General features: G+C 40.4%; 1 protein-coding gene across 3 annotated transcripts in view; it reads right to left on the bottom strand.

The window, feature by feature from the left end:
- The window catches only part of LYPD6 (LY6/PLAUR domain containing 6), a 117,571-nt gene extending 96,822 nt beyond the window's left edge, over positions 1-20,749 (bottom strand). For 2 of the 3 annotated variants that reach the window (XM_074336070.1, XM_074336069.1), the window contains exon 1: positions 20,554-20,749. The gene's annotated coding sequence lies outside the window, so the exon portion shown is untranslated. The remainder of the gene's footprint in view (positions 1-20,553) is intronic. The other variant, XM_019737495.2, reaches the window with a different exon arrangement.
- Between the last annotated feature and the right edge of the window lie 6,047 nt (positions 20,750-26,796).

Genomic DNA, 26,796 nt, shown 5'->3' with positions numbered 1-26,796 from the left:
TAGTCACATATTGGTAGACTATTCTACCAGCCTGAAATATTTAAAACAATCTGAATTAACATTTAATATAACTTTGAAAAGATGAAGCCAATTATCAGAAATGATATTTGTCCCACAGGAAAGAAAAATGTAATTAATTTAGGCAACTTTTAATTAAATAAATTCTAGTTTTCTTCATAACATCATCTCAGTGCTACTTCTTAACACACAAGTACTCTACGCCTACACATCCAGGCTTCCTCAAACCTCGCGAATGCCTCAATTCCCAGTGCTCAAGAGCTCCCAAGGCAAAGCAATCTGTACATCGTGAGTGAGCACACAGGTACAATTTTGGGCTGGCTCTGGCAAGATGTAAGTCACTACGGTCAAGGTCAGCTTCTTCAGACTTTGCAGATCACTAATATTCCTGCACTTCTATTCAAACTTGGAGCAAATTGGCTTCCTTATACAATAAAAGGTAGCTTTCTCTCCCAGCCTCCTTACACCATAAAGTGGAGAGAAAAGGTGAGCACACACCTGTGAAGGCCTTGCTTCATGGTTTTCCAATAACACAGATGCATTGCTTAATACAAACTGGACAAAGGGGCCAGAAAGAGCCAGCTGCAGCCCCATCCAGCCTCTTGTTCCTCCAGATGCTAATACGCTATGCCTCCAGTTTAAACGTCTTTGTCTCTTTCTCTTAAAATGCCACAGGAGAGAAGTTACTTAAATGGCCTGAGCTACAAGGAGAAACCGTCATCGCCACCACTCTCACAGCTCACCTCTTACCTGCCGTAAGCACGAGTGCAACCTGTCCAGAGAAATGCTGCACAAAGCATAGGGGGACAGTAGGAAAGAGGCACGGGATCTCCTGGGTGCAGCTTTCTGCCAGGAGTCCCTATCCCGAGTCATACCTTCCCACGCCAGATTTCAGGATAAAACTCCTTTGAAAAATAGCAAAATACACTGCTAAAGTGGCACTTGGCTCTCTAAATGCAGCTTCGTCCCCCTACACAGAAGGCAGAACCACCAAGCCTGGTTCCTCATTAAGCAGCAGTCTTTATCATGAGCCCCACTGCTTTCACCCTTTCACCATCATCTGACTGGTGTCCAAAAGTTTGGATTTACAAGCTGTATAGTCAGAGAAAAGAGCTTTAAAAAGGTTTCAAGGTGGAAAAAAATTTTTTATGAGCATACTGAGGTTGCTATGAGTCAAGTTCAAAATTCAAGTCACATATGAACTAATTTACACAATATAAACAATTTTCATAGGAGGAGGAGTAACCTCATGTTCAAATTCATTTGCCTCCAATTTTGAAGTAATTCATCTTTAAAATTTCTGCGAAAATTCTACAGAGTTGCCCAGAAAATGGCACCAACCATCTGTAAGTAAAAACAAAAGCTCTCTGTAGTATATATCACAGGTTCAAAGCACTTCGGCATCGGCAGATTGAACACGTTATTAAAAGAATTTTACTGCAAGAAGAGCTACCGTAATTACACAGCAGCTGGTCTAATGTTGACAAAACAACTTGTAAAGGCTTTCAGAAGCCTTAAAGGCTAATCAATTAAAAAGGCATGAATAGTAATGTGCCTCCTATCCTTAGCATTGCAAGCTGCGTCTCCTGCAAATACAGTGAGGTTTTCATTTTGGAACCATCATTTCTTACATCCTACAATTAAGCCAAACATGTGAATACATTCTCAGTTGTGTCTAGGTGAGACCATTATACTTAAAACAAAATAACTCCATAAAACTCAATGATAAACATTGAACTTAATGAGCATTTCCACACTAGCAAAGTTATTATCAAAATGCCAACAGTTCATGTCAGAGTTTGTGCCTACTTTACCAACAGCAGGCACAGAAGTGTTTTAGATTACTGTCTACATTGGCCAACAAAATGCTGGGGGCATAAAGAATGAATGAATAAATGAATGAATGAATGAATGTTGGGACAAGTCTGTGCATTGCATCCAAGAAACACTGACATAATCGCCTTGTGATCTGCCCACGGGGTCATGTGGAATGGCCCCTTCTGCCAGGACCAATCAGAGTTTTCTTTAGGGTCCAACTGAAAGTCCATCTCTCACAGGAACCCTTCTCTACACTTTGCACAAAGCTTGTTTCTTTTTGAAATCCCTTACATTCAGAGATTTAGAAAGGATTTTACATGCCATTGGATCCAATCCTCTTTAGAGCCCAGCACATTTTTTCTATAAAGGGCCAGATAGTAAATAAGTTAGGCATTGTCGACCCTAATAAGGGCTTGTCTCCTCACAACTACTGACCTCTACCATTGCAGTGCGAAAGCGGCCGTGCACAAGATTCAAACGAATGGGCATGGCTGGATTCTAATAAAACTTTATTTATAAAAGGAGGCAGGAAGCCAGATTTGGCCGACTCTCAGCTTGCTGACCCTCTTTCCCCATCAGTGTCTTGGGAAGACCTCCAGTGAAGGGGGCTGAGCCTCCTCCTAGCAGCCTCTTGTTTTCTGAAGCTTTCCCTTTTAGTGACTGAAACGAATCTCCCTGCAACCTGCCACCACTGTCACATCTTTATCATCTGCACACCTTGTCCTCTCCAAAATCATTCTCCCTCTCCAGAGTCTCTGCATAAACAGGCCTTCAAAAACCATTTATTTAATTAAAGAAAACACCACCAGTTTTGCCTTCTGGAGCCCCAGAGAGTAAGTCTAATATCTCTTCCACCTGATGGCCCTTATGCATTTGAAGACAACTGTGGGATATGCATTTACTCTCTGTGCCTCTCATTTGGGATCTATTTTGCGGCATTTTTTTATTGTTAGTTTTCTTCTTCCATGTACACATTTTTCCCCTCATTTAGATGGCAAGTGAAGCATAGTGCCTGGCACATAAGCTCCATTTAGTTTTATGAGTGTGAGTGGCAGAATGACCACAGAAATATCAATCAACGAATCTTTTTAAACCTCCTCCTCTGCAAATTCAATGGGGACCGCTGCGGATACAGGAGGTGGACGTCTCCCCACAGTACCAGTAAGACTGCTAGTGTGTCACACTTCTTCAGGTGATCACTGAGAGGCAAAAGGCCTCCTTTCCCTAGCTTCTACCACCCACCAGATCCTGGAGTATAATTTTCATGTGGCATATACTCCATAACACCAACTGAGAACTCTTGAGAGCGGGCCCATTGTCTGTCCTTGTCACGCACTCAGCCATTCCTCCTAGCCTTTCAGCAGCCCTCTTAGTCATTTCAATATCCTGTGTGATTTATCTGTCTCCTTAATAATCCCCACCCCAGAGCACCACACACCCCATTGGTATTTATGCAAAAGCACACACTAGACCTTCAGTAATCCACTCTTACATTTAAAAAATTCACAAAAACTGTAGGAGTGCTCCTTATACATAAGCAATCTTCCACAGGGTCAGACATGGGGTCCCTCACAGAATTCGTACTTTGAAGACACTAGTAAAATGAGTCTCTCAAACGATTGCCTTTAAACTCTACTCCTAGGGATAATTCACGTTTGTAATCAGTAATAAAATATTCAAATATTGAAATAGGCTATCTCAATATCATGTTTTTAATATCAAAGGTCCTTAAGACTATAACGATGACCCCGGCTCATTTAACATCATTCTGCCTTTTTCTATTGCTTCTCCCCACTCCTGGGAAGGGCAGGAAGGAGGTATTTAACAACGTCCTGTACTATTTCCAGTCCCTAGAAGTAACCATGGGTGTCGCGTCCGTACGTGAACGCTATGCTCCTGGACACGAACAGGGTGGTGGAGAGGCCTCAGCAAGGCCAGGTGAACACCTGCCTACTCTGTATTCCAGACAACCCAAGACAAGCTGTCAGCTCACGCACTGCTGTCCAGTACAGTAGCCACTATCCACATGCGGTCAGTTATGATTAAGTAAACATAAAATTAAGGGAAATTTAAAATCCAGTTCCTCGACTTTACCAGCCACATTGCAAGAATTCAGGAGCCATATCTGGTCAGTGCCTACTAGATTGGTCAGGCAGATGTAGACTGTTTCTCTCATCACAGAAGAGACTAGAAAGTTCTACAGGACAGAGCTAGAGGGCTCATCATACTGCTCACTGATTGCTGTTCTCCAGCCAACACCTAGCGGGCTTGACTCATAAACGGTTGAGGCCTACTGCAGTGGTATTCTACCTCCTTGAAGCCCAAAGAAAAAATGGGGTTTTTCCTTTGGTTATGCCAAACAATTAACCTGGTTATTGCCAAACAATTAACACCACATTGTTTTAAAGGCATCCTGTAAGTAAAATGAATAAAGCAACACATACTCTGCTCTTACCTCAAGGTGTTCTGCCAAAGTCCACAGCTTTTGCAACTCCATGAGAAACTTTTACACAGAATAAAAATAAGATGTGATTCTCTTCTAGATTCTAGTACCAAGTAGGGGAAGAGGGAACAAGAGGCAAAATTTCTCTATTTGTTCTGAAGTTGGCATCTTGTGCATTATTTTATGAAGTTTGTTTTCTCCCAAATTAATCACTTTGCATCAAAAAAGGACGCAGGGTTTTTTATTTCCTTTATAAAATATGACCCCAAAGTTCCAGGGACAGTATACTTACATGCCTTAGATTTATCACCAGGCAAGTAAAGTTATTCAATAATCTACCTCTAGGTATATAATTTTTTTCAGATTTACTGAAATTGTCATTTCTCTAAAACCTCAAAACAAGACAAAGTTGCTAATAAATTTTTGATTTCTACATAGTTATTTTGGAGAACATAAAATTATGAAACAAACTAAATTCAAATTCCAGGCTGCTTTCTGAAACATGAGATTACCCCTGATAGTCTATAAAGTCTGTGAAACATCTGTTTTGATAATATATACTTAAAATTCCCCACATGTCAATTTCAAGTCACTACAAAATATAAGGTGGCACCAGCTGCAAGGATTAGAAGGAAAAGCTGTTAGCAAAGTGTCGGAAAGTGTTCCAGATTTTAATGGGGCCCAAGTCTCACTAATATTTGCACATCACCGTCCAAGGAAATAGACTGAACCGAGACCGGAAGTCCTTCCTCTTCCACGTGTGAGAAAATTCTACCACGATCTAGGTATATTTTCCCTTACTACCTTCCTACTAAGGGATTGTGGTGTGCATGAGTGTGTGTGCATGCGCGTGTGTGTATATGTACAACATTATTGACTACAGTCTCCATACTGTAGGTCACATTGTGACGATCAATTTGTACTTCTGATCCTCTCATCTCTCTCATACATCTCCCCAAGCCCCTCCCATCTGGCAACCATCAGTTTGTTCTCTGTAACTATGAGTCTATTTCTGTTTAGTTTGTTCATTAATTCTGTTCTTTAGATTCCACATATTAGTCAGATCATATGGTATTTGTCTTTCTCAGTCTGACTTATTTCGCTTAGCATAAGATCTTCTAGGTCCATCCAAGTTGTCACAAATGGTCAGATTTCACTCTTTTTTATGGCAGGGTAATACTCCATTGTATAAACGTACCACAATTTCTGTTGATGGGCACGTTGGTTGTTTCCATATCTTGGCTATTGTGAAGAGCACTGCAGTAAACACTGGGGTGGAGAGATTGTGATGTGTTTAATTCTGCTACCTTTTAACCAAAATGCCCTCCCTTCTGTATTGCTACTCCTCCAAATATTACCCAGCTGCAAGGACTAGTTCAATTCTCACACTTTCCATAAAAGCTGCTTCATCTCTTCTAGCCCACAAATCCCTACTTCTCTCGGCACCTATAGCAAATTATAATAAAGGACCACACGAATGCACTAAATTGTCCTCACTCTGCTCTGCCACACTGATCTCATCTCCTCATGCCTGTGGATCTGCTCCTGTTTCCTGGCTTTTACAGAGATAATAAAGCTCCCCAAATTACATCTTCAGCCCAGATCTCTGCCCCCAAGTCACATTCATATTCCCAACCACCTACTCCGTATCTCCACTTGGAAGCCTCACAGGCATCTCAAATGTCAGGAGTCCGAAGCTAATCTGATCTTCTTCCAAATCTGCCCCTACTCAGCATCCCTATCTCAACACATGACAATCCCAGCCTTCCAGTTATCAGACCCCAACACTTGGAACCATCTTTGACTCTGCTTTCTCATTCACGCCCCACCTCCAGCCCTTTGATAAATCCTATCTCCTCAACTCTTATCATATAGACAAGGAATACCTTTTCACCACCTCCACTGCAACCAGCTGGATCTAAGCCAACACCATCTGGATCATTGCAACAGCCTCTTCCAATCTGGCCTCATCCTTCATATCATTTATTCTCACAGTAGCCAGTGATCTTTTAAATCATACATCTTATCAGGTCATTCCTCAGTACAGATTATTTCATGGCTCTCCAGCTCACTCGAAGGAAGGAAGGAAGGAAGGAAGGAAGGAAGGAAGGAAGGAAGGAAGGAAGGAAGGAAGGAGAAAAAAAGAAGGAAGAGAGGGAGGGGAAGGGGAAGGGAGGGAAGGGGAAGGGAGGGAAGGGAAGGGAAGGGAAGGGAAGGGAAGGGAAGGGAAGGGAAGGGAAGGGAAGGGAGAGAGAGAGGAAGGAAGGAAGGAAGCCAGCATCTTTGCACTAACCTGTAAGGTCTCGTGTGATGGATGGCGTACCTCCTTATGACTTTGACCTTTTACTACTCTCCCCCTGGCTTACCCCATTCCTGCCACTGAGAATTGAGACCAAGCGAGACATGATGCCACTGCGGCACCTTTGCATTTCCACCTGGAAGGCTCTTCCTGCAGAGGTCACCGTGACTCTCTCCCTCATCTGGTCCAGGTCCTCATGTGACACTTTCACAGTGGGATCTTCTATTTAAAGTGACCAACTGCCTCCCACCCACCTCTGACATTCCCTTTCTCTCTTTCAGTTTCTCCATAGCACTTATCACCATTTATATACTACATATATTCTTATTTATTTCCTTATTTTCTGCCTCTGCCCCTCTAGAATGTAAACTCTTTGAGGGCAGGGCTTTTTGTGAGCCTCACTCACTGCTTTATCCCCAGAGATTTTTGCCTGCTTCATTCACTATTGTATATCCACCTTGAACTATGATTGGCACAAATTGAAAGAGAGAGACAAAGAGAAGCCACTTCCAAGTTCCATGAGGATAGTAGCCATGTCTTACCCTTCGTTTTTATATCCCTGGGTAGGGCCCAGAAAAAAGGACTTGGTGCCTGATTATTGTCGTGTTTGCATTGGCAAACGTGAAATATTAGGTCGTTCAAATTGTTGGACATGTTAAATGTAGTGTTGATACAATATTAAAAGACATAACTATTTTTAAAACATTTCAAAGCTATTTAAACTTAAGCTCATAATCTCTACTGAAGTATGAACAATTCTCAAAATCACCAATCAGAGACAGTTTCTTAAGTGTTGCCCCAAAAAATCACACAAATACGCACACAGAAAAGATGAGAAAGGAAACCTTAATACTGTCACGTGTTGGGTAAATTACAGCAAATAAAATGAATGTCAGTGCCAAGCCACAGAACAAGTCATTTGGGTTCTTGTTCCAATAGGTTGATTATTAAAATGGACAACGGCTTTTAATAATCAACTCCACTTTGCGAAGTGGTAATATTGTTAATGACCTCGACAAATCGTTAGGAAGTAATGGAAGTCGGGGCAATGTAATAGAGAAAGGAGGAATCTTTCCCCTCCCCTGTCTGAAAAGATAAGACTGGATACACTTTCATGTCCCAAACAAGAAGTCTGTGACCAGGAAAACTCACTAGTCAATAAGTCTGAGAAATGGCTGAGAAGACTCAAGCTTTCTACACATTCAGAGCATTGCCTATAAAATCTCAACAATCTAGTATAGACCAAATGCAAACTAGATTCTTTTTCACAGGAAAAGGTTATGCAGAAAGCTTTATGGAAATCCTTCATCCATAAATCACTGAGCGTTGCAAAGGAGGAATGCTGTAACAGGCCAAAACAAACCCTGAGTCCCAGCGTCCCCATACTTCATTCCCACAGAGAGCACCTCATTCCTACACAAAAGGACTCAGGTCTCTTCCAAAGTTCACTGAGCTGCTACAGTACATAACCAACTGTATGGATACACCTTTTCTGTTTTGTGAAATATGTATAAAAATTTCTAAGGATAATTCTTTTGCCTGGGTATCTTTATAAAAACAGGAAAATTAACATTAAATGCTAATTAACATCATGTTTGTGGATAATAAAAATTTCTCTTTAATTGTTAAAAATAGTGTTGTACGCCAGGTAATGGTTACATTACTGGCATGACAGTGGTGACAATTACAGGAAGCACTGTTCATTAACTAATCTGTTCATTAATTCAGCAAAGTGATTGGGTAGGGAGAGTGTCTGCTCACCACATACCTACTGAGCACCTACTCTGTGCCAGGGCTTGCTTGCTATGAGTGATGAACTAATGCATTGTTCATATGTTTGAGGGAATAGAAAGGTGGCCACTAAAAATGAAAGCGCTGAATTCAAAACCTGGGGCACAGCATGGTTTGGAACCCTCGCTGAGATAACTCAAAGAGGTGAGAAACCACAAGCCCTCTATCTGAATCAAGCCAACATTACATCTTTTATCACTTGTGAAAAAAATAGTTATCAGTTGTTCACCAAATTTCAAAATTCAATTTAGAGTTTAAAAATATGATGAAACGTATACAACTAACTCTAATTTTTTTAACAAGACATTACAAACTAAATATAATACTTATGTCTCATCAGAGATACACTTGGATTCAAATAACAGAACTTTTGACAAAGATTCTTAACATTTTTAAACAAGGGTGGAGGATGGACAACCAAATCTTAGAAATTGAGCAACATGTAAATTTAATTGTAAAGGGAATTAGTATCTGTTTTGGGCTTTTGTATCCGAAGGTTACCTAATAAATTATTTCTTAAAAACATATGAAGGAAACCAAACTCATAGCCTGCTGTAAATTGTCTATTACAGATTACCTACAGGTTACCTGTAGAGATTCAGGTCACTCTAATTTTAAAGAATTCACAAAGTGCAATGTTCACAATATGAAAAATAGCCAGTGTGAATCCTTTCTTTTTCTTTCTAACCCAAGAGATTACACATGACCACCCAGTATTCCCCCACCCCAACGACCTTGAAAGCTGAGCTGTTTCAGTGTGAGATTCAGTGCAGACCTCCCCATGCTGTGCTCTGGACATCTACACATGCCTCCACTTCCTCCCCAGAACACTCCAGCTTTTACCAGCTCCTCATCAGGCAAAGGGTGAATCAGGCAGGAGCCAAATAGAAAATCTAAGATTAATATTGGTGGGGTGAGGTGTAATAAACATCTTCTGTAATCCTGGAGATGAAGAGAAGAACAGTATACATTTTGTAGTCATTCAGTATTCATCTTTTCATCTTTGTGTTACAGCTCTGTGATTAATCGCACTGCTTTACTCAGAAATTCCTGTCAGAATAAAATCTGGATCTTTTATAAATTGTTCTTCTCTGGAATATTACCCCCTCCATTAACATGTTTCAATGTGTGTGGGGTGGGGAGGAATTCATTATTTGTGTTTTGACTGTCTGTGACTTTAGGTAGTCTAAATATAAAAGTAAAGGGGAAAATGCATAGCTTGCAGGTTTGCATGACCCCTATGTGCTCTTCCCTTAAAGTAGTTGCCGGAATTTTCTAACCGAGCACATTTTTGATCAAAAGGTTTATATACAACACAAAAACTCTCCTAGATGAGAAGCAAGGGGCTAGCTGGAAAAGATGCAAGAAGAGAGGTGAACTGTCTAATTGTAGATTCACAGAACTGAAAACCCAGAAGGACCTCAGACATCAGCTAGTCCAATATTTGGTGTTGCACAGGACACTTGACCGTCAAGATGAGCCTGCAAAATGGGTTCTATCATCCAACAGGTTTGGGGACTCACTGACTAGTACACCTCCTTCCAGATATTGAGACTGATCATTCAGGTACTACAAGTCCTGAAAAGCCTTGCAATTAAAAAATAATTATTTAATCCATTGCTTCCAAAATATATTTGACAATCCACATCCCACAGAACAGTGTCTCTTCTTGCAGATCCTGCTCTAGAAATGCTGATCTTGTAACAATCGTTTTACAGATGAGGAAACTGACATTCAGAGAAGTCAACTGGCTTGGTCAAAACCTGGTAATTAATTAGTGGTTGATAATTGAGTAAATAGCATGATGAGAGTTTGGATTAAAAGTAGGAAATACAAATAAGCCAAGATCCCAACATCTTTCCATTCCATCCACACTTCACTGCCATATAGTCACCTCTTCTGTGTCTCTGTGTCAGTCCCCTGGGATGCTTATATCCCCTCAACTTTTACTTGCCTACTTGACCAATATGCGGCTGTTAACCAGCTTGGATGCTTTCATTAGAAAGCACGTCTCTCCCCTCTGGGAAGACTTTTTTGTTTTTATTAAAGTCAGTGGAATTGTAACAGCTATACAGCTATATACGATGGGAAGCCTTTTAACAGCGATCTTTCAGACTCTAAAGTGGCTTTAATGGAGGCTATGGTAGGAACACAGCTGATAATTTAAAGCAGAGAGAGTTTTGTGGTTCTCCTCAAATTTACTTCTGATTATTTGGGTGAGTCTCCAGATAAGATCAGAATGAGACAGGATCAGAAAGTTTTCTTAAACCAGTTATAAAGTGGTGCCCTTTTCCTTATTGTAAGTCCTTTAGTTCTTTCTTTTCTGTACTCTCTTCCTTTCCATTTTCCATGTTCAGCCTTACTCAGCACACTGCTTCTCCTGGAGGGATCTGAAACCCTCATGCAATGTCAGAACTACCCAGGAGCTATATGAAATGAGTTTATTCGCCTGTCTGCAATGTCTTCTGGGTGCTATAGCACTCCACATTTCTTCAGTTTGCATGGCCTAGCTGAAAATTACCCCTTCTAGCAAAAGTCTCTCCTATACAGTTCCCAAGCCAAAAAAAAAGTATCATTACAAAGAGTACTTTTCTTTAAAATGCAATTATACGATACGTACTGCCCTTCATTTAGGAAGTTGAGCCTCTGAATAGTTTTGATGGGAAAAATATCTTTTGTATCCTGTTGATTTCCACTTGTCTGGCTTGCTTACACCAAAGAATAACAACACTGGCAACAATAGAAGATGAACCCTGAGTTGTTTCTCAGAATGGGGTGGAGTTGATGCTGAGCCAGCCACATCTCACCTGGTGCTCCTTAAAACAACATTTAAAGTCAGCTGGCTGTGATTCCCATCTATGACAATGGAGCAGGAAGAAGAACATTAGCTATTAGAGATTAAACAGAGCCGGCCCCGTGTAGTTCTGTTTAAAAAGGGCCAGCCCTAACTATATGTGTTATTCGCTTCTATGAGACAATTCATGAAGGAGTTTTTCAATAGCATAGAAAGACTTTGTTTATCTTCACCTATATATACCAAGGTAGATATACTGTCCTCTATTTTATTCTATTAGAATAAGGATCAAACACGCTGAACATATGCTATACTAGTATACCTAGCTAGGTAGCCACCATGTAACCAAGAGGAAAAGAATACTAATAAGGTGGTAATCAATTACATAGGAATAATTAAATCTAGGTGATGGGAAGGGGAATGTTTATTTTCTTCCTTAAACTTTTCTGTTGTTTGTTTAACAGAAATTATCTATACACTTTTAAAAGCACAGTACAGCTTAGTATGAAAGTATAAAGCAGCCAGCTTTCTATTTCCACCTGTGAAGATGGCATTCCGAACTTTCCCAAGTCCTAGGTCATGGTGATTAACGGCTTACCTGGAAGGTATTCCTAGGAACTGAAGCGGGAAGAGTCTCTGAGGAGAATGGTCACTTTTTGTGGCACTTGTTCGTTCTTTGTGGACCTCCAGAGACTCAAATTAGGTGGCAGTCGTCACAAAATACAAAACCTATTCCTCACATCTAAATCAATCTTTTGTGATTTTCCCCCCTTCTCCCTAATCTTTACAGCTTTCTCTCTATGAAAGTTGTAATTCTATTCAACATATTTATTGAGGGTTTACTCTGTGCAAGATAATATGCTCATGCTGGCATTCAAGAGAAATAAGACACTATATAAATAATAAGCTAGACTATTTAAAAAACATGTCAGTACAAAATACACGTATCAGCAAAACAGTAGTGGAATCGGTGAGAAAGATTTCTTTGGGGAAATTGCATTCGAACTAGGCCTTGAAGGATAAAAATTGTCACTTGAGAAATAATACATGGATGGAAGGACAGTCCTGCCCAAGGACACATCTGACCAAGAGCAAATCAGAACTGCTATAAAAATTTCTATGAATTCATTTGGTAGTGTAACTGGGAATATGAATTAAAATAATTCAATAAAAGAAAATTCTTCTGTGAAGTTTTTAAAAAACCGTGCACTTCTAACCCTATGCCTTTGATCTTCTACAGAAAGACACTACATAAATGCAGAATATTGTTTCTCAAGTCAGTATTTTGTAGTAATAATCTTTTTAGAACACTTGAAAGTAAATTTTATATCTTCAAGATGGAAAAATTTTAAGAAATTAAACATATTCTGCATGGCAAATCAAATCAAAGAACAGCATAGCAAGAAGAGAACAAATTCAAGGGAGAGGTGCTAGATCTTTTAAATTATTTAGTATAGATCCCATGCCCTTAAAAGCTAAGAACTCTGTCTGTTTAACTTAGTTCAGTCTAAATACCAATATTATGCCATACTTTCAGTTGCTCAAAACTATTTTATAGGATCAGCATTAATGGGTAGTTTTAAATGTCAAAAAATATATGTTGGTTCCTACTCATCTGAAAATTTAAAGTTTAATTAGTGCAGTCCCTTGATTTTATAGTTCAAGCAAATGAAGCCCAGGCAGTGGGTGACTAATTTGCTAAAGGTCAGCCAGCTAGTTAATGGTGACCAGTTAAACTGGAGGAAACTAAATAAGTTGCCCGAGGTCACACAGTTGGCAACTGATGGGGCCAGAATTAACCACAAGAAACCCCAGGCTTCTTACCCTTTACACTGCCTCCCTGCCGATGAAAAATTAACATAACCCCTCGCAAGCAGGTAGAGTCCTATAGATGAAAACCCATACAAATAAGAAGTAGAGGGTAATAAATGCTACTATGGTAAGTGCAAGTAAGTGTATACATTATCTAAATGGCTTTCATGGTATAAAGGAACTAGTATTTCTCAATGTCTTGATGGAAACTTAAATAATGTATATATTTGCTAATTTATTATGCTATTTGATACTGGGGGGGAAAATGAGATGAGAATAAGCCAATCTTTATTTCTGCTGCTTTTAAGGACATAAAAATATTAAGAACTATATTTTGAAAGTGTTTACCCAAAATCCTACCACTCAAGACACATTAACAGTATTGTTATTTAATCATTTAGAATGCTTGAAGACATTATATTTGTTTTGATAATTCAAGTAAGAATCATGATTTCAAAAAAGAAAAGGCAGAAAGAGAATAATCCTAGGTTTATAAATTCTTACATTTATGTCTTCTAAAAGGTCTATCAAAAGACGAAGATTTTACTCCCAATAATTTCATTTCACTTAACAACCCATTATGTGTGATCATTCATGCATACACCAAGATGATTTTTGAACCTATTTTTAAGTTTCGCCTGCATGCCCTCTTGTCAAAAGAGAGAAAGTAAGGAAGAACAGGTGGAGTGCAGGACAGAAGAAAAGGTAGTATACGAGTCTTATAGATTTCTGTCTAAAAGCCCATGCTTTCAAATATTAACAGATGTGTTCTAGTTTTTTATTGTCATGAAACATAATCCAAGTTCATTCTATTTGTAACTGTGTGCATAAGAATTTGACTTCTTGTATCTGTCCAGCTCTTCTTTTGTAGCAACCTGATAAGGGTAAAAATGTCAACTAGGTTACTAGTATGGTAACTAGTCACCAGTTATAACTATGACCCTTAATTGGTAGACAAAGAAAACTGAAATTACCTGATGAGGACATCACACTTGGGGCACCTCTGATGCTGGAAATGGGGCACATAGTTTACGGGATTTGGGAAGCTTTTGTCTATAGAGCTGTTACAAGAGGAATCCTGGGAGGCACGAGGCTTCTAAACCAGGATGGTTCCCCCACCTGTCCAAAGTGGATCGTATCTCCTCACACCTGAGCTGTGCTACATGAACTGCTAGTAGGACTGCTAAGGAGTCCCGCAAAGGAACGCCCGATGGTAAGCAGTGGTTCCGATGGTATAGCCTCTGGTTACCCTGGTGCCATGCGTGACCAACAGTAGTCTTGGAGTCAGACTAGTTGAATCTAAGAAGATCGCAGTAACTTTCGTAATCATGTATAGACAAGGGCCCTACCCCATGAGGCTTTATTTTCCCAAGCCAGAATTCTTTTCTTTACACAATGTTATCAGATAATAGTCACCTTCCCCAAGTCCTCATACTCAATCCTGGGCATTGGCTTAATCATTTGAGTGCTCTTATCTGGTTCCTTCATGTCTGTCCTATTTGAGGAATGACAGTAAGAGTTGCATACAGTAACATATATACCAGATTTTGTATGATAAGATAAAATCATGTTTTTCTGCTAAGATTATTTCTGACCGTACCAGGTATATTACTGCATATTTTGACCACAGCACCTTATTAAGCTGATGTTGGAGAACAATATACATTGACGCCCAGATTTCTTCCAGGGATCGAGTGTTAACATTCGATTGTTAATATTTAACAATCTGTGGTACATATTTCTATCTTGCAAAGATTCTAGCTTACTAGGAAGGGCCAGAGCTCTCTGGGATCATATGTGCTGGGGTCCAAAGCAGGGAAGGAAGGTGGTGAACTCAAGCCCAAGCAGGAGAGAAAAGTAAAGTCCAGAGCCAAGGAAACAAACAAAACTTCAGGCCAAAAACACAAGAACTAAATGATGTAAGAGATGGAAGCAAGTGGCAGCACCTGGATCAAAACTTGAGAATAAGCCAGACGATCCTAGATGACCAACAAAAACCATTTTTGTGGCCCAGGAGTTACATGGTCCAAGGAATGTCAGGACGACTTACAGATCACAATTAAATTAAGACTTGAGTGAATCATAGAACTTCAGAGGATAAAATGGGCCCTAGGATATCTTCTTATTTCAAATCTCTGTGAGTCTATGCAAGCTTTCAGCCCTTTCATTTAATTTAAAACATTCAACAGTATGTATTGGGAGACTGCTATGTGCCAGGCCCCAGGGCAAGCATCGTGGAGTTAGAAAGTAAAGAAACAGATTCGCGATTTACACACTAGAAGTGACGCAACAATGCTTCCATTAACTTTGTTCTTCACATCCTAATGGGCAAAAATGGAACCCTTTCGACTTCTCAGCTCTCACTACCTAAGGAATGCACACTTTTTCCTAATACCAAATACAAAAAAAAAAAAAATTATTTAAAGATGGTGGCTTTTATAAACAAGGAATTCAGGGAAAAATACAGGCAGAATTTTCAACTACAGATTTGCAGAAGACATACAAATGATAATCAAATGAGCTTTCCTTATAGACTATGTGAAATCTGAGGTTATAATACTACATCTTATTTTCATAACACTGTTTCTTATATAAGCAATACGTGTTTATTATAGAAAATTTGAAAAATTCTGTAGTAAAAGAAGACAACAAAAACATTTGCAACCCCATAACACCTAGAGATAGGCACTGTTAATATGTTGACACACTCCTTTCTATATAGATAGACAGATAAGTAGAGAGGATTTATATAAACTTACGCAACTATGCATTTTTAAAAATGGTATCACACTAATATAGAATTTTATGTCCTACTCTTTTCTGAATATTGACTTTAATTTGGTGGACACACGTTTTTTTAAAGAGCGGAAGAGAAAATATTATCCAGCTATGTTGACTGCTGATGGGAACAGAATTTAAAACAATCTCCTATAAATGTGCTTGGCATTGTTTTTCCCAAGTACACTTATCTTCACCTTCCATTTTGACTTTAATCTTCTATTATTTTTCTTCCCATTTAGGTTGTCTTTTAAGTTACTCCTATGGTTCCACTATATCAGCTTGATTTTCACTTATACATAAGAACTACATACCATCTGTAAAAATTCATAAAATTAAAAAAAAAAAAACACTCCCAAACTACTTCCTAGAAGAGTCGACTGTGCTCAGAGAAGTGCCTATTTATTGTCACTGTTTCTTCTTTCTCAGCCAAACGAAAAGTCCCAAATAGGGAAAAAACTGGAATTTGAAACCTGGCCAGGTTTTCTGAAAGTGTACAAATATCACATTTTCCGTAGCCACAAACATACTTCCTCCTTTAACTCTTCTACATTATTCCCCACTTCTACAAAATAAGTTGCATTTGCTGTAATCTGTGTTTGTTTTGAATGCTGACCTTCCAGTTGTCTACTGGGATGTGGATCTGGTTTGATAGCTCCAGGGCCCTCCGTGAAACCTTTCCCCTGTCGGGACTCCTCCCACCAAGGATGCCAGCCAATGCCCCCAGGGAACCGTCACTTACATACTACGTTTCTTCAACACACTTGAGTGATGGCCATCTAGTCTGTTGATTAGGTCTGGAATATCCTGAGCCCTTGCCATTTTCTAATCTATTACCTCCAATGTGTTTCTTGCCTGTGAAAGGCTGGTGTAGAAATATTACTCAGCAAAAGTAGAAGCACAGAATTCATGTACACTGTATATGTATGTATTTCTTTTTATCTCTGGGTATGTGTTTGGTATGATGTAAGCCAAGTGCTTCTGCAATTCTCATGTCACAGTATTTAAGATTGTTTCATTCTTGTTTTAGGAAACCATTGCAAGGTTATAATATGGAATGGAATGGAATGGAATGGAATGGAATGGAATGGAATGGAATGGAATGGAATGGAATGGAAATATGTATCACTCATCATTATATGCTCCAATCTGTATTGCATCTTCTAGGCACTCTGAACATTTCCCAAATCAATGTATGTATGATACCAATAGCCAACAATTATGGGGCATTTACTAGGTGTTATGTTCCATGCTAAGTACTTTACATGTGTCATGTCATTAACTCTCAGGCACTAGACTGTAAACTTCATTGGCAAGGAGTTTGTCTATGTGTCCCTAGCACCTAGAGCAGTGCTGGAACATAGTAGGTGTCCACTAAATGTTGCTGCATGGATAAATTGAAAATCTGCATGAGGTAGGTGCCATTATTATTCATGCCTTACACAGAAAGGAAACTGAAGCACAGAAAGGTTATGTATCCCTTTCTGAAGTCCCACAGTATATGTGAAGTCAGGACTTGAACCCAAAGCCTACATACTTAACCAGAATTTATTACTAGTAATAAAATACCTACATTAATACAAACAAAATTATGTTATTCATCTTAAAAAATGGTATGCAATGTCATAAATAAATATTGTGAACAATAATTTTCTAAGAAAAATGTGCAAATGATGGGTTTTTAAAACTACGGTAGCCCCCCTTATCCACGGTTTCTTTTTTTGGGGGGGTTTCAGTTATCCACAGTCTACTGCAGTTTGAAAATGTTAAATGGAAAATTCCATAAACAATTCCTAAGTTTTAAATTGCACACCATTTGAAGCAGAGTGATGAAATCTCAGGATGTTCTTACTCTGTCAGGACATGAATCCTCCCTTTGTCCAGCATCCCCATGCTGGATACACGCCCCGCACGTTAGTCAACCACTAGTCAGCTCGATTATCAGATCGAGCGACTATCTCTATGTTGTCGTACTTGTATTCAAGTAACCCTTATTTTATTGAATAATGACCCCAAAGCCATTCACATAACTTGTACTACAGTATGTTGTTGTAAGTATTCTATTTTATTAATGCTGTTAATCTCTTACTGTGCCTAATTTATAAATTAAGCTTTACTGAAGATATGTACATATAGGAAAAAACATAGTATATATAGGGTGCAGTACTAGCTGTGGTTTCAGCAATCTACTGGGGGTCTTGGAACACATCCCTTGTGGATAAGGGGCACACTAATTAGATAGGCAGACATCTGTAAGCCCCTTATCAACAATGCAAGTAAAAATATAATTTCTCTTTCATTTAAGCACTGTCTTCTGCTGCATTTGCTCACTAGTTACTAGTGATTTCAGGACTTTTGATAAGTGGGTGTGGTTTCCAGAGTGGTTTAAGTAATCTGTTTTGTCAATTCTTTTTAAAATAAGGATGGCACTCATAAAATAATCATTTAGTAGGTCTTCCTTATAATTGCCTATAGACTTTATGAGGAGTCTACTTATAAAGTGGAAGACTTACATATTTCTCAAACATCTCTGCCACTACTAATCACTTGATTTTCCTGAAACATTACCATTAGTACAGCATTCTTTAGGGTTTTGACTACTTGTATATTTAACTACTCATTAATAAAAATAATATACCCCTTTGAAAAGGGTAGTTCCTTAAAACATTATTAGCTTTCTCCTTGAATTTTTATCAGCCCATTCCTTAGTGGGAGCTAAGTGATATTTAGCGGAGAGCAAAGCCTTTTGGGAACAGTACATAATGGTCCTGAATCCATGGGTTGAATAGTAAAAAGAAATTAGAAGTAGAAAAACACCAAAAGTGTAGCCCAGCATGAATGAAGGAAGGGAGGGAGAAAGGAAGGAGGGAGCAAGGGAGGGAAGGAATTTAAAAAAAACAAAAACACTTGACTGGAACTCTGCTATTCACCTTGGAAAAGTCACTTTATCTCTGAGAGCTTCAGTTGCTCTACCTGTAAAACAGGGGAGATAAAAATGACTTCCTGACAGACACTTTAATAGCAGATCTCAGTGTGCCATGTAAGCTGTACAGCATGATGCAATATATGATATGGTATTATACTTGGCATCATTTGCCTGTAATCAGCCCATTTACACATTCTGTGATACAAACATTCATTTTACAAGGCTATCAGCAGCTTCAAAATATAGACCCATGAATCATAGCTACCTTTTTTGTCTGGAAGCATTTCTGATATTTTCAACCCAAGGAACCAATTTACAGTTTTTAACAGCCTTTGTGTGCCTGCCTACAAGCTCAGAAAGCTTTCTGTGTGCTCTACTGAGGAGAGTTCTGTAAAACCTCTGTTTAAACAAGAAAGCCTCTTTTAACTCCTGTTTCAGTCTGGTGCCTTTGGTCAAGGTGGAAACTAAAATTGAAAACAGATAGATGTTTTACATTTAAATGGTTTAACACAAATGTGCATTAAGCCATTTCATGGACGACTGCACAAATATCTTTTGCAAACTTGGTACACGTCAGCACATACACAGTAGCGATTAATGTCTTCTAGAGAAATAAGGTGCAGATCCAAAAATTTAAGCAGCTACCTTGAGTCCTCTCACTCCAAAGAAAATGTAATGGCTTTAGGGGAATTGCTCTAATAATATCATGGCATCTGCAATGGCTGGCCAGAGGAGAACGGAGTGTATGTCACCATAAGTCAATTTAACAAGAAATAAGCTTCCCCCTGGAGAATCTAAACTCCCTAGCCTCCCACAAAGAAAATTGAATTTTGGAGGTCACACCTTGGATAGGTTACCAGAGGGAGAAGCTTAACGTTCTTTTTGTCATATGCTCAGGGAGGTCAATGCTATTCTACTAACAAATCGTTACCTAAGATCCCCCCCTATAACCCCCACCCCCCAAAATTTAGCAAGTCCTCTAGGAAATGGAAAATTATTGTGACACTTAAAATGCCAGGGACCACGCTGGGTACAATCATGTTCAAACATCAAGTTTTGAATCACGCAGTGAGAAGCAGGGTCATTACTGGGGGTGGGGGCATGGGGACGTGGGGAGAGCTGGTGAGACTGTGGTGGGGGTCAAAGCGAGTCAGAAAGACCGACAGTGAGCTTTAGGCTAAAACTGACTGTGTAGCCAAATGTAAATCAACCGAACCGCTGTTACGAGAGAGAAAAGCAAGTGGCCAAGTCCAGGCGAAGCCCTGACTCCATGGGTGGACCGCCCCTCACCTAGTCGCTGGGGAGGACGGTGGGAGGGCCTGGCATGTTCTCGCAAAGGATGGAGGCGCCCCAGCTCACTGCACCTTGGTCAGTGGCTCTGGGTGGACTGTCAGGCCACGGCCACCGCCCACCCCTCACCCTCCCCGCCCCCCGCCCGCCCCGCAGCAACATGTGGGGCTCTGCCACTCCGCCACCCGGGAACTCCCTCCGGGTGGAGTTCCTGGTGGACGTACGCTTGGCCCTGGAAAGATGCTGAATTACTCTTGGGGAAGATTCCTCCAGCGTAGAACTTGGCAGCTCCTGACATTTCCATCCCACCCTCTGAGCGCCAGCACTACACACACGCACATACACGCCCCTCTGGACCTGCCCAGGCTGCGCATAGTGCTGGCTGCCCACTCCCGGGCAAAACACCCGACCGGAACGTAGAGGCGAGGACTCCAGCTTCGCTGGCCCCGGGAGACTGTCGTAGCACTGGGAAGCTCCAGGGACTAAGCTCACTCCCCGGTTGGCCCCGGCCAGGCATCAGTTCGGGCCGCTGGCATTAATCCCGTCTCCTTTTGTGCTCTCCCAGGAAGCCCGCCTCTACTCACCCTGGCTGCGCGCGGATTCCGGCCGCCAGCGGCAGCCCGCTGCCCCATCCCACGAACACTGCGGCGCCCCCAGAGTGTGCAATGCAGAGCCCCGCCAGCGCGCGGCCGGAGCCGGGGAGCGAGGGAGGGAGGAGGAAGGAGAGAGAAAACGCAGCAGGGAGGGGATGGGGGCGCGCGCGCCACTCCCACTCGCGCCGGGCACTCGCGGCCGCCGCCGGCCAGCCCGACCTTGCCGGCCGCAGGACCAATCAGCGCGCGGAGGGGAAGCCGAGCCCTCCCCGGGGCGCGCTCATTGGCCGGGAGCGCAAGACCCAACTCTCGGAGTGTTGGCCTGAGCGCCAAGTCTGCAAACTCCGGCCCGCGGGAGCCCGCAGACCCACGCCGGTGGGGCGCCGGGCTCCGCGCTCCCCCTAGCAGGGCGAGTAAGCCGAATTCCGCGGGCGGAACCGGGAGGACTTGCGACATGCCTGTGAAACCCGTTCCCTATGAGCGTTCAAAACGAGCAGTGTTTGTTCAGGTTGCAGCGATTCCTTCCTGTGAGCGACCCCTGCGCCGCTCGCCTAACTCTGGCCAGCTGCTAAATGATGGAAAGCCTGGCAGCGGGAAATGGCCCCAGGCAAATCTTACGCCCCGCCACCGCCAGGGCCGCGTGAAACCCGTTGCATGCAAGAACCAGTGCTGAAAACCAAGTCGAGCTCCGAACCCAGGGCAGACCTAGACCACTTGACGTTTGCAATAGAGGACCCAGACTGCGCGGCGGATGAGGGATGGGAGAGAGTCTACGAGGCAGGTCTTCGTGAGGAATTGGGAATCCGGTTGTGGGTTTTGGTGCGCATCATTCTCCCACTCTCTGCCGGCCTTTCCCCCAAATGAAGCCCCTCTCTCCCCCCTCCACCCCCTGTCTCTCCGGAAGTTTTCATCTTCTCTTCCTTGTTGTTAATTATAGTTGACGCCTGGGTTTTTCAGTCCAGAACCTGAGTGGAAGCGGAACACGGCCTTACTCCCCACCCCTCTGAGCACCGCCGGGGGCTGACGGAAGAGAGGGTGACCAAGGAAGGTGACCAAGGAAGGTCCTCGGAAAGGTCTGGAGGAAGGATTCCTTAGGTCCTCCCGGGAGCTGGGAGCTCGAGACCCGCAGCTCGGAACTGCCCCAGCTCAGCCAGGTACCTGGCCTGCGGGGCTACCGTCGCGAGGACCGCCCGCCCCAGTGGCTACTTTTATCCCTCCATGAGGTCCCCCTTTCTCCTCGTTCGTTGGACTTTGTATTCTTCGAGCTTCTTTTCAGATAGGCCTTCTCTGAATCTTTCTGCCTCTGCTCTGCCCATCATCAACTCCCTCTCCACATTCAAGTATCTTTAATGTGTTTTCTTTTTCTTAACTTCCCTCCCATTCCCTCTGTTTGGAAGGGCCTCGGATAACGTATTTTTTATTAACAGCCTCTGACCTCAAAAACTTTTTCTTAGTTTATGTGCACAGGTTTACACAAGCTCAGGGTTCAAGGGGGCAAAAATAATCAGCACTCCTTTAGAACCTTTGGACGCGAGAGGTGATAACTGCGGCTGTCTCCCTGCAGGGCTCAGCACGTTGAATGAACTGCACAGGAAGGAATTAATCAAACTGAACCTGGGCTATCCCTGTGATTCTGTGAGTTAGAATCTGGTACCAATGAGGGCGTGTCCTAGGTGTAATCACTGCCACTTATTTAGTTTCCAAGGAAGAAATTCCTTCTTCTGAAATTCCAGTCCATATGCCTAGTTCACTTGATTTTTTTTTAACTGCCTCAGCTCATAGTTTAGTCAAAACTTAATATTTAGGTTCAAAATAAAGTTCGATATATTAACGCAGTTGATGAGACTCTGAGTTCCTGACGGAGATAGATTCCTTAGGATGTTTTCAGAAATGTATTTTATTTTAATGATACAAAGAAATGCACTGTAAATGTTGGCAGTGGTTACCTCCATGTGGTGGAATAATAGGTGATTTTTTTTTGTTTTCTTCTTTATACTTTATTGTATTTTCTAAAGGACATGTAACACTTATTAATCAGAAAAAAATGTTAAATATGTTCTCTCCAAATGTACAATACTCTTCAGACATCAGAAGAGCTCAAATATGAAATCCTCTTCTACTTTACCCTTCACATCTTATCAGTCGTCACCAAGTCCCTTGAATTCTGTCTCCTAGAATAGCTTTCAGATCTGCGCCCCCTCAACATCTGGACTTTCACTGCCATATCTTTATCGTTTCTTACCCTGGCTTCAGCAACAGACTGACTAACTGTTCTAGTAGCCAGTCGGCCACTATGCTACCATATCGCTAAGAATGACAAAGGCGATCAATTCACTTAAAAGCTGAAAATCTTTCAGCCTCCCCAAGACCACCGCTGTGAAGTTCCAACCCAGCCTGGTTGGCAAGGCCTTTCCTCCCCATCCTGACCTCAGCCTTCCCTGTTGCCCTCATCTCCTGCCTTCACACTTCCCTAAGGCAGGATGATCCTGCCCCACTGTAGCATTTTGTCCTTCACACACAGGTGCTATGTGATTTCACATGTCTAGGGCTAAGACTGTAGTACTGGAATGCCACCTTTCTCTTCCTCACCAGCTTCACCCCCACCCCCAATAGCAAGTTCCTACCTCCGCTTCAAGGCTCATTTCAAATATCACCTTTTTTATGAAGTCTTCAAAACTAACTGGCAGAATTAGTAATTACTCCTCTCTCTCTACTCCAATAACAAGCACTTTATTTATTCAACGACTATGAATCCAACTCCTATTATGTGCCAGCCACAATGAAGAAAACACTTAGTATTTGTATTCCTGGAGCATACCATGAGAGAGACAAACATGAAATCAAGTCACACAAATAAATTAATTGTGAACTGAGATAAGTGTGATGAAACCACTACATTTGCAAAACGAAGCATGATTTACTTTGAACATAATGCCAACCATAGTTCTTACCACATTATGTTATAATCTGTTGATTTATTTGTCCAAAGTTCTGTCTCCCATCACGTTCTTCTCTGTGCCCCCATCTAGAATACAGTGCTGGTTCATGGTAGGTGCTCAGTAAAATTAAAAGAAAAAATAGGTAAATAAATGAATGGATATTTGAAACACTCATGAAGTATTTTATTTCATGTATTTACATGCTACTATTGTACAAAATCTAAAACACTATAGTTCTGTTTTAAAAATTAATATAATTCAATCCTTGTCTCACCTTTCATAACTCTAATTTGGTTCTTCTGGCATAAATTATCTAATTCTTGTTTGATGTCACATTTAGGAGCTGTAGTTGATGTACTACTTATAGATAAACTATTGTTGCTAAGAAGAATTTATTATTTTATTATTTTTTAAATAAAATTTGGTTTTAACATGTAAAAATCAAACTTTAAGATACAAAGCACATTCCATAAAAATAATATATAAAATGGACTTTATCAAAATTAAAAACATTTGTTCTGCAAATAACGTTGTTGAATGAATGAAAAGATAAATGTAGACTAGGAGAAAATACTTGCAAATCATATATCTGACATGGGACTTATAGCCAATATATATATAAAGAATACTCAAAACTCAACAATAAGAAAACAAACAACCAAAATTTTTAAATGAGCAAAAGATTTGAACATTTACCAAAGAAGATATACAGATGACAAATAGCACATGAATAAAAATGCTCATTATCATTAGTAATTAATGAAATGCTGAAAAATGAGATACTACTATACTCTTAATTGAATGGCTAAAAAAATCATAATACCAAATGCTGATGAAAATGCATAACAACTGGAAGTCTCATATATTGCTGTTGGGAATGCAAAATGAAACAGCCACTCTGAAAACAGTTTCCGGCTTTCATAAAGTTCAATATACACTTAACCATATGACCCAATATTCCCACTCCTAGATATTTACCCAAGTGAAATAAAAGGCCTATGTTCACTCAGAAACCTATTAACAAATATTTATAGCAATTTTATAGCTAAAATCTTGAAAACAACACCAAAATCTCTCGGCTGAGGAATATATAAACAAACTGAGTATGTCCATAGAATGGACTACTGCTACTCAAAAGGAATGGACTACCGACACAAACAACATTATGTATCTCGATGCATTACACTAAGTGAAAGGAAACAGACGCAAAAAGCTAAGCGCATACACTGGTTAAGAATGGCAGAGCAGCATGATGAAAGAACTCAAGGTTTTTCATGATGATGGAGCCACAGTCTGATGTCTAGACGATCTATATTTACATGATGAAATTGTTTAAAACCCTTGTTATTTCAAGTTTCTTGTAACACATAGCTAAACCTCATTTTACCTCATATAATGAGTACATGAATTAATCAATTAATGAAAATTCTACTAAATGTAGTCTTCATGAAAGAAGAAATTGTGACTATCTTATTCACTGAAATATCATCAATACCGTGCATAATGCAGTACACAGAGTGGGTACTCAATAAATATTAGTTAAATGAATAAACAGATAAGAATGAAGATAAAGTTGGGATTTTACAAGAACATAACAAAATTTTCCATTCAGAGGAGTATTTTTCCCTTCAAAGTAGCTATTTTGGCACATTACATTTTTCATTCCAGCAATATTACTCCTATTTCAACATCTATTCCCTTTCCCCTCCCTGCTTATTAAAATATTGCCCTTTCTTTAAGTAAAGTTGTTTCCCTTAAATAAATTATTCACTTTCTTCCTCTCGATGACCAAACAATAGATTTAACATGTCTTAACATTTTATTCATTTTTTAGCATCCCAAGTAGTATCTACTTTATCTTTTTTTCCTCTATCACAAATATCAGGAATTTATATAACAGGCACATGGTAAAAATAAAAATTTAGATTTTATGCAAAGCTTGAGAGATTTTGGCTCAAAAAAACCATCATATTTCCAGATGTATCACTAAAAGTAATTTTCATTTATTGGACACTGATGGTTGACATTAAGCTCTTGATATATCATTAAAATATTTCTGCTCTAACCAGTTTGCACAGTCAAGTGACTTTTAAAAAATCATTTACAGCTAAGCTGCTGTTATGGAATTTATTATGAGAACTCAATTTTCTCTACTAGTTTTTCTACTATGAAACAATAATCCTGGCTGCCGGCAGAGACCCCCTCAGTTGTGTTAAGGCATCAATCAGCTTTATACCTTGTTTCTGTCAGGGAGCACTTTTTGCATAAACACAGATGCCATCCTACATGGAATTGACACTAATTCTTCACATAAGTAAGCCTATCTCCTAATGACCATTTGACAATGAAAATATTAGTGGTTAAGAAGAGGAAGTCGAGGGACATGGGCAGATATTCGCGCATGTAAGCAAAATAGGATATTGTAAAGAACGAATCCAAAAGGTCTAAAAGTTTCATTACCTTTATTTTCCCATTTCTATCACTGTACCTGAGATAATCAAATAACAGTTGAATTTTTGCCTCCAAACTCAGTTCTGTACTTATCTAAGAAAGGTGAAATACGTAAGATTTCAGAAGGTTGGGTTTCCATCATCCAGTCAACTTCCCTCATCCCCACTGCGGAGGCCTATGATTCCACAATCAGAACAAATCTCCTTAGCCAGATGGCAAAGAGGGTTTATCTGGAATTGAGTGCTACTCAGAACCATGGTAATGCTGCCTGGAACAGCTGACAAGAACCATGAGGCCAATCTGATGGATCAGTTAACAAACTTTGGTGAAGGAGAGCAATTATAATTTCAGATTTAGATGTGTGCAGATGGAGGTGGTTGTAGAACCTCCAGAAGAGGTTACCCAGTGGTTAGTTGGATATGCAGATCCAAACTCAATAGAGATATAAATTTTTAAGACTTGAGTATAAAGGATAAACTTTCACCACTCTCTACATGTGCCCATAGCAGACATTGTGAACCAATCATGTGCTTGTTTCTTTGGAGCCCTAACTTGGCCTCAGCACTCTTCTAAGTTCACTTCTCCTCATTGCTACCAACCAACCAATAGTTGTTGGAAGAAAAGATGAAAAACAATTTCATTGCAAATTGCAGGATAATCCTGGTTTAGCTCTCTGTGGGTTATTATAATAGGACAGTAGCTAAGGAAGTTTTTATGCTATCAAAGATGTTATTCAAGTGACTGACCATGTTGTCTAGGTTGGGTAAAGAAAGAAAAAAATCAAGTATGGACTTCAACATGAATTTTTTTTCCTCATGAATCCCAAGAATTGAAAGCAACACAA

The sequence above is a fragment of the Rhinolophus sinicus genome, linkage group LG01 (assembly GCF_036562045.2).
Source record: "Rhinolophus sinicus isolate RSC01 linkage group LG01, ASM3656204v1, whole genome shotgun sequence".
In the NCBI taxonomy this organism is placed as follows: Eukaryota; Metazoa; Chordata; class Mammalia; order Chiroptera; family Rhinolophidae; genus Rhinolophus; species Rhinolophus sinicus.
The sequence above is the reverse complement of the archived record's forward strand: the minus strand, read 5'-3'. Positions and strand labels throughout refer to the sequence as shown.